Here is an 8681-nt window from a genome sequence, read left to right as displayed (position 1 = left end):
CGTTTTCTGCTCCAAGGGGCGAGCAGCGAGTAAATGGCTCAGCGGCAGAGGTTAACATCATAACATTTGAGTGTAAATGACTATACGTTGGAGAATGCTTGTGCCGGGCACTGCTGTGTACTGTGATGCACAATGCATCGTTCTCATAAGTAACTTTCAGTGGAGAAGCAATGGTTAGGTTCATGAACACCTGACCGTAAATGACTTTTCTGGGCACGTGGGGTGCTGACCAGTGCTTTATATATATTCTCGCTTCAGATGCACTGTTCTCTTAGGTAAGGGCGGGCACGGCTAAAGATCATTTCATCATAACAGTATGGTGGTGCGCCCTGTGCTTGCCTCTGCTTTACCTGGGGAGGCCTGCCACCACAGACACAGTCCTTCAGGGCGGGGGACGTGAGCCCCAAGGTATGGAGGCGCGGGACCGGGGCTGCCTCAAGGCTACCCTCTCGTCAGCAGACAGGGACAACAGGCGACACATCATCAAATACATTTAGTCGCTATACCATTCCGGTAACCATCTTAGTCTGTGGGTATTCAAATTATATTTACCTAATTTCCGCCTCCTATCACGTCCCGTGTGGTCTAGTGGCTAGGATACGCGGCTCTCACCCGCGAGGCCCGGGTTCGATTCCCGGCACGGGAAATAATTTTATCGTGTCAACACTTTTCATGCTTTCACAGAAAGTTGTTCTTTTAGAAATACTCGCTCCCAGCACTGCCCCACCGCTCGCCGGGCGCCCCCCACGCCCCCCCTGGTCTACATCACGCGGACATCCGCCAGGCGTCCGCCGCCACGTTTTGGCAGCGTCCCCGCCACGTTGGCCGACACTCGCGTGTGGAAAAACACTTTCGTCCCTGCCAGTGCCGCTTGTTTTCCTTTTTCCCTCAAATATTTATGTCTTGGCGAGGCTCCACTTTCGGTAATGAACCAACACACGACAATGTGTCGTCGTGCCAGCTTTTTACACAGGCATCGCACGATGGTGACACAGGTAACGAATGTGTGTGTGCGACGCGGGGATTATTCCCCGCGTGTTGTCTTTATTCGTAGTGTATCAAGTTACGAGTGTTTAGGTGTGACACCCGGGCCACTCACGAGCCTCAGCGGATCCCGTAGGCGAAGGCGTTCATGACGGACGACGACATGAGGGGAAGGGCTTGCCGGTGTGAAATTTCCTCCCCAGTGTGTTTGCCCTTTGCCTTCAGAACTGTTTAATCCTCTCCCTTTTTGTCTTCCTTCCCCCTACTCTCACGTCTACTCGCCCTTTTTCTTTCATTCTAAGTTTGCATTCTTTCTCGCTAGTAAAATCTTTTCCCAGGACCATCGCGTCAACCTGTCTGTGTGCCTCGTCGCTGGCGGGGCGGCTCACACATTTCCCGCCGCCGCTTCATGAGGTACACGAACACACTCACCTCAGCCCCCCCCCCTCCTCCTACCCCCTCCCTCCTGTAGACGTCCCGCGGCCAGAGTTTGTTCCTTATTTCTCCAGCTCATCAACCCTCGTAATGTGTTTGGAAAAGTCACGACGCTCTTGTGGAAAAAGTAAAAGATGTTGGAGCGTTGAGCATCATCTCGTTGATCAGCCCATCAGCGCACGGAGGGGGGGAGAGGGCGCTCACACACACACACACACACGGGGCAGGGCGGCGGCCACGAGTCAGGTGCTGCCACTCTGGTGTCAACGCGATGCTCCTGGGGTGACGCAGGACGCTCGGGGCCGCGGCAGGCAGTGAGGCAGGCGGGGACGAGGCAGGAAGAATTTGTTTAACTATTTGCCCTCCACTCAGTGAGGTACAATGAGTAGAGTAAGGAAAAACAATTGATTCGTTCATTATGCAATATCAGAAAAGGGTTTATTATTTGTTGTTAATATTACACATGAAACTGCATGACAGAGTGATAGAGTGGCAAGCCAGAAATTGTAGAACACCTTAGGAGGACACTTTTTTTTTGTGTGTGTGTGTGTGTGTGCCCTTGAGCTGCCTCCTTTGTTATAAAAAAAAAAACTAACGTCAGATACAGAGAAACGGATAACGTCGGGAAAGACTTTTGTCCCGCTGTGGATTAAATGGCTGCTGCTGTTTGTGGCGATCAGACATTAAGAATGACAGGTAAAGTTAACGTTGTTGCATCGCAGCGCAGTGCCAAGCCAATTTTCGCTTCTTTCCTCCGTGGCAATCCTCCTGTTTAAAGGCTTGCTTCGCCCCGTCCCTCGCCCCGCGCCTCGCCCCGCACGACCGGCAGCTGACGCGCCTCCTCAGCGTGATGATGTATTGCAGGATGCCGTGCGCCGCGCCTCCTCTTCGGCCGCCCCACGAAACAAGTGAAGTGAGTCCCGCGCCCCGCTGGGAGCCCCTCGCATTTTTAAAACCTGTTTTTGATTAACTTCTTTGCGGTGTGTTTTATTTCATTTTTATTGTGTATTTACCCTTGAGGCCGAGATAAACCCGCGCAGAGGACGGGATGAAGGAAAACAACGGCAGTATTGGAGGCGTTCATGGACGGCCGTCGAGGAAAAACTGCCGCGATGGCCCGATAGACGCGCGGAGGCGGAGCGTGACCACCGAGCGCCTGTCAGGAGGTGCCTCGGACAGCAGGTGGCGCGGAGGTGAAAACAAACACTCTCCTCCTCCTCCTCCTCCTCCCGGCTAGGCAGACACACCCTCGTTAAACTCTTGGCTACGCCTTCGCCTCGTTCACAAAACATGCCTCGCCTTACCTAACTAACTTGCCTTCCACTAAACGCTCCGCCCATCATCAAATGTAGTGGGGAAGATACAAATTGTCCTTTTTTTCTTTCCTCTACAGTAAACTCTCCTATCTTTTAATATAATGGTGAGGATACAAATCTTTTTTTTCTTTTTCTTCCCTCCAGTAAACTCTCCCCCATCTTCTAATGAAGTGGTGAAGTTACAAATTGGTCTTTTCGTAATAGGGAACTCTACTCAATTTATAGCGCAGGTGTTTTTCTAATATCTTTTTACCACCTGGATACCTGATACACCACACGTCGTCTTTACCTCAGGAAATGGATATAATTTGCTCAGATGTGTAATTGGAAATGCTTTTGAATACCTGGGTATCTCGCACCGCCCGTTGTCCATACCCTAATACGTAGCTTTAATTTGCAACGGAACCTCTTCATCTCGTCCTGTGTTCCTGCCCACGTCTGCATCACTGTTTACTCTATTTTTTGTTGTTTTTTATCCTGTTTTCTGTCATCCACTTCCTGCTGTCCCGTTGAATATCCCTTCTTGTCCCTTTTTTCCTGCCCAGCATCCCTGCAAACCCTCACGTCCTTTCCTCTCCCTGCTGTCTCCCTCATCACATCCCCTCACTCTTTCTTCTCGTTCACTTCCACATCCTTCCAGTTCCTCTTCCTTCTTAGCCTTCACTACTTCGTCGCCTCCTTCATCGACTCCTCCTCCTCAGACACCTTTTTGTTCCACCTCCTGACTTTGTTCTAACCTCTCAACTTTCTTCTGTTCATCTCTTCCTCCTCCTCCTCCTCCTCCTCCTCCTATTCCTCTTCTTTTTATTCTTGCTCCTCTTGTTCATCTTGTTCTTATGTTTCTTCGTGCTTTTGTTCTCCTTGTTCTTGTTCATGTTCTTCACCCTGTCCTTATCCAGCCTTTCGTTCTGATTTAATTTCGTGTAGGTCTTCGTATGTCCCTGCCGCTCTATAGTCTGCAGTTCACCTGTGATATAAGAGCAGACGTAATATAAGGGCAGACGAGTGTGTTACTTGGCTGTATCGCGTCCTGCATCGGCTGTGAGTTAAGAGTTAGTGCAGCGCCTCGATTTCACGTGTCGGAAGAGATAGCAAGGGAAGGAGTGAGACCTATAGAGTAAAGTAGAGGTAATATGAGGCGTGCAGTGACAGAGGGGCTTACATTACCATTACTTTATGACGCGTGTTAGCCATTCGGTCACTACACACCTTATATTTAGGACTCCTCTAATGCTGACTTCGTGTATCACCCCCTCACCCCGTACTCCCCACCCCCCACATATGCTATCACACTCATTACCCTCCCAAACACATCCCCCTTTCTCCCCACACATAGTCACCCCCACTCACTCAATCTTATCCTCCCACATTCACCCCACCCCCCCCACTCACCCCCCAGCACAAGCACACACACATACGCACACACGCACCTTCACCCACTCACCTTACCTTCGGCCCTGGTAATGAGAAGCATTGGCGAGTATATTAACGAAAATCATGTCCCTGTCTCGAGATCAGTGGAGGACACGGAGCAGCCTGGCGGAATGCTGCTGTCTCTTGAGGGTTCCGCCGCCGCTGCGCTCCCGGCCTTAACGTCCTGATGAGAAGCCGCCGATGCCTGCCACCCAGCGCATCAGGCCTTAAGGGGCGCGTGTTATTTGGGCGTCCCAGTGGCTGATGGACTTTTACCCGCGTTTACTCCGTGTTCCTGCGCAATGAGACCCGTCCATAAGAGGTCGAGCTCGTCAGCGTGTGTATTGAGAGGGTCGTTTGTTGGGATTTTTTGCTTTGGGTTTGTGAATGTTGACTTGTGTGTGTCTGTGAGTGAGTGTTCGGGGATGGACGTGCTCTGTTTGTTGTTGTGTTCTTCTTATCTGTGTTTTTGGTGTTGTGTTGGTTCCCTCGTTGTTTATTTTTTCCTTCCCCGTTTTGCTTGTCAGTGAAAGTTCAGAGGAGATATTTTTTTGTACTTGGTTTTATTGTTTTTGTTCTGCTCCGTTATTTAGATTTTTTTTTCTTGCGTTTGTCTCATATGTTGTCTTGTGTTGCTTGCTTCGTCTTGTTTGTGATTTCTTTGGCGAGTGTCGTCGAAATGTTTTGTGTTGCTTTAACTTCCCCTTTTTATTTCCTTCTGTTCTGTCCTTGAGTATAAAAGTTTGAGGCACGGGATTTTTCTTTTATTCCTGGTCTTGTTACTTATCTCTGCTTATTGTTTGGTTATGCCTCTTTGTGTGATGCTTTTTTCAGATTGTTGTCGAAAGTGGTAAAATTTTGGAAAGTAAGCATGAGAGGAGAGCAATCAATGGGAAGCGCACGTAGATCAAGGCTGAGAATGAGGTTGTTACTAAGAGGAACGTCATAATCAAGAGTATAATTAAAGATAGAGAAAACAATATTAAAAGGCAGTTATAGGAAGATAAGTAGAGAGAAAAAGTTATCAAAATTGTCATAAATAGGAGGATAATGAGAGAGAAATAAGAAAATAAAAGGAGGATAAGTAGAAAGAAAAAAGTGATCAATATTAAGTAAAAATTAGAAGGATAACTGGAGAAAAAGAAATCAAATACATATAAGGAGTCAAAATGAAGATAATAATGAAAGAAGAAAAAAGAAAGGCCAAGACAGTTAGAAATCAGAAAATATAAAAAAAGAACTAAGATCTGCTGAGAGAGAGACAGAGATAAGAGATTACACGACCACTTAAAGCAGAAAAAGCAAACCCACTCAACTTTGGAATCAATCAGGGGTAAAGCAGCATGATTAGCGTCAGTCAGGATCAGGCGGGTAATTATTATGGAAACAAGACATATCTATCCGTCCGCCGGGAAGATTAATGCCTCATAAAGCGCTCATTAGTGACGGGCCATGAAGGCAATAAGAACGCAGGTAACATGAGCGTGTGTGGTGCTTCTGATTGCGCTCCGGCGATCAAGACTCGTATTATCAAGCGTTTCGGGCTCCTGTTATGACCGATTTCGAAGGCCACAGAGAAGACACGTCGGGTTGTAGGGAGTGCTTATTTCCCGTTCACGGCGCAGAAGCCTTCCAAAACTATATCGCCAGGGTCAAGAAAGCATCAATGTAAACCCCGACAACTTATGCGGGAGCCTTTTGAAATAGATGGACTAAGGCTTCGAAGAGCTTGAAAATGTTGTCAAACGCCTCCACCCCTCACATCAACTAATTCCAAAGTCCGAAAAGATTGTCACTCGGGTTCTAATGAGTGTTTCCTTAAGGTCTCGGTACATAAGAAGGGTCAAACTACCACCAGGGTCATGTATAAATACCCATAAAAAATGCCCAAAAATCCTATGAAAGCCTTGTCAAATATGTGTGCTTGGGCGCCGATCTGTTAAAAAAAAAAATAATAATAATAATCCTAAGACTCGCCACCGCTCGCTTCAATCGGTGGGTCAGCGACTTAAGCTGTCGCGGGTGTATGTCAGGGTTCAGGAGCTCGGAGATGACACCCACAAACGTCACTCAGCCTCGTCAATAAATTAGATCACTATCAGGTCGCTTCCGTATGGGAGGAGGGTGTAAGGGAGGGTGTGGGGGGAATGTGACTCTTAAGAGGGCACTGATGGAGAGCATTATAACTGACTATGTTGGTTTCTGAGTATTGTTTATTTTGACCCGTCTCTGGTGCAGTGATTAGCGTGCGTAACTACGAATCTGCACGTGTGGGCTCGAATCTCGACGTGGGCAATCGGCGCGCACCGCATCCATAGCTGTTCAGCCGTCATTTCGGGATGGTCGATAAAGTGGTACCTGGGGAAACTTAGGAAAACCTGGGAAGGTAAGCTGTGGTAACCCGGATGTTCCACTGTCTAGCTCTGTGTCCCGGGGTAATGAGCTTTCACCCGCCATAGTCTCAAGGGTCAGTGGTATGGAAATGAACACTGCTGGCACGCGTATCTTTTAACGCATGCTTCCAACTTTAGCTTACTGTATTTTTTAGGAGAGTAACTTTTCTTTCAGCTGTTACTCTTCCCATTCCACATAAATATAAATACAGGTCCCGTAGAATCACATATATGCAGCATTCTCTTGTTAGTTTTTGTCGTGTCCTCCCCATACAGATCACATCCCGTCACTTCGCTACGCCACCGGAGTGATTTTCGGGCCCCGTGTGGCCTCCTGACGCGGTGGACCAGTGAGTGACTTTCCTTTCTCCACCGACGGTCCGGGCGAGGTCAAGGCGAGGCATAAATCGCATCACAGGGCACGTCAAGATGAGGGAAGTCCATCAGGAAAGCAATCGCCGCGCGGACAGCAGCTTGGGGCACCTTCGTCATGCAGCACTGATAACGAGAGACTGGGAATGGGGAGGTTCGGGGGAGTAGGAGGGAGAATGGGGCATAGGATGGTTCGTGGGCGTGCTCAGTGTGTCCGCGAGCGTTGGCAAGTGTGCAAAAGCTGTTTCAGAATACGTAAAACAGAATGAGGAGAATCAGGAGATGAGACTAAAGCATTTGCCGGAGCAGGATGGAGTACACTGGCATAATAGAGAGAGAGAGAGTGGAGGACGTTAGGAAAGATCTTTGTCCTGCAGTTTGCTATAGTATAATGTGTGTGTGTGTGTGTGTGTGTGTGTGTGTGTGTGTGTGTGTGTGTGTGTGTGTGTGTGTGTGTGTTTGAAGATACTCTGAACTAAATGTAATTTAGCTCAAACCCAAACAGTTATCATATACGTTCACTCAGTAAATTCACTTATGCCTCCTCAGAAATGGGACTTTCTATCAAACGAAGCGGGTTCTTTCTTTAGTTGAACGTTTGGTATAGGTTGCTGCCAGGCATGTGTTTGCAAATATCCGTAACTTTTCCTAAATTTATCCCATTCAGTCACCATATTTGTATACTCAGTAAATTCACGTAGGCTCCTTCTGCAATGGGATTTTACATGTGACAAAATGAGCTCCTTCTTTATTAATAAATGCCATACGTTTCTGGCTGTCATGCGTGTGAAAATCCCCTCAAAACTTAACCTGAGTAGCCCAAACAAAGATGACGGGGATCTGGTAACGCCGGTGTCCGCCTCTCGCTCCAGCCTTGGTCATGAAAGGTGCGGGTGACTTTGACGAGCTTATCTTGGCAGGTGGAGTTACGGCATAACCTCTGGGACCCTCATTGTTTACTGTGCCCGGGAAACGCTGCGTCCGTCCCTCCGGCAGACCAGGCGGGCGCGGGGAACTGTTCCACCCGACGAAACGGATGGCTGAAAAAGGGAAGCGAGAGAGAGTGAGGGGGGATAGATAGATAGAGGTAGAGAAAGAGTACATTAGAACATGAGAACAAGAACAAGAACATGAGAAAAATGGAGAAGGATTAGGAGCAGAGGGAGGAAGAAGAGGAACAGAAGACCATAATTGTGTCTATTTTAGTAGCACCAGGAGGAGGAGGAAGAGGAGCAAATCATAATTGTGGACTGTATGTTAAATTATCCACGTATATGTGAAAAAGACGCGATGTAGTGGGGAGCAAACACCCTCTCGCGAGTAAGGACACATTGTACAAGGAAGTCAGACCCATGCACTGAGCAACGCGATCCAAAGTGACTCAGGTAAATCAGGTAAATCGCTTCGTACCGCCACGTATCGATACCGCCCGGCCCTTGATGCGTACCGTAAGCGCTGCCGCCGCCCGATAGCATCACGCAATAGCCAGCACTCGGCGTCCCATTCATCTGATGCACCCACGCTTTGATGCGCCCCGTCCTGCTAATCCCTCACGCTAAACTGTACTTGTGGGAGGAGGTGAAGGAAGAGGAGGAGGAGGAGTGTGAATGACCTCGCTTGCCCTGACCGCCTGCATGTACATCGTTCTTACGCTAATCTCGCCTCCTTCCTTTCTCTCCTTCCCTCCCCTCCCCAACTCCCCTGTCCCTTGCCCACCAGTTATATGTAGCGTGCAAGCAACCGTCTGGCTCCTCCGTGATGTTTGTCC

The 8681-nt window shown here is 48.5% G+C and overlaps 1 non-coding gene across 1 annotated transcript; it reads left to right on the top strand.

Annotated features, from left to right (window-relative positions):
• The first annotated feature begins 574 nt into the window (after nucleotides 1-574).
• Trnae-cuc (transfer RNA glutamic acid (anticodon CUC)) lies at nucleotides 575-646 on the top strand. The gene has a single exon. It is a non-coding gene; the product is annotated as a tRNA-Glu (tRNA).
• Nucleotides 647-8681: the final 8035 nt, after the last annotated feature.

The sequence above is a fragment of the Eriocheir sinensis genome, chromosome 15, assembly GCF_024679095.1.
Source record: "Eriocheir sinensis breed Jianghai 21 chromosome 15, ASM2467909v1, whole genome shotgun sequence".
NCBI lineage: Eukaryota > Metazoa > Arthropoda > Malacostraca > Decapoda > Varunidae > Eriocheir > Eriocheir sinensis.
The sequence above is the reverse complement of the archived record's forward strand: the minus strand, read 5'-3'. Positions and strand labels throughout refer to the sequence as shown.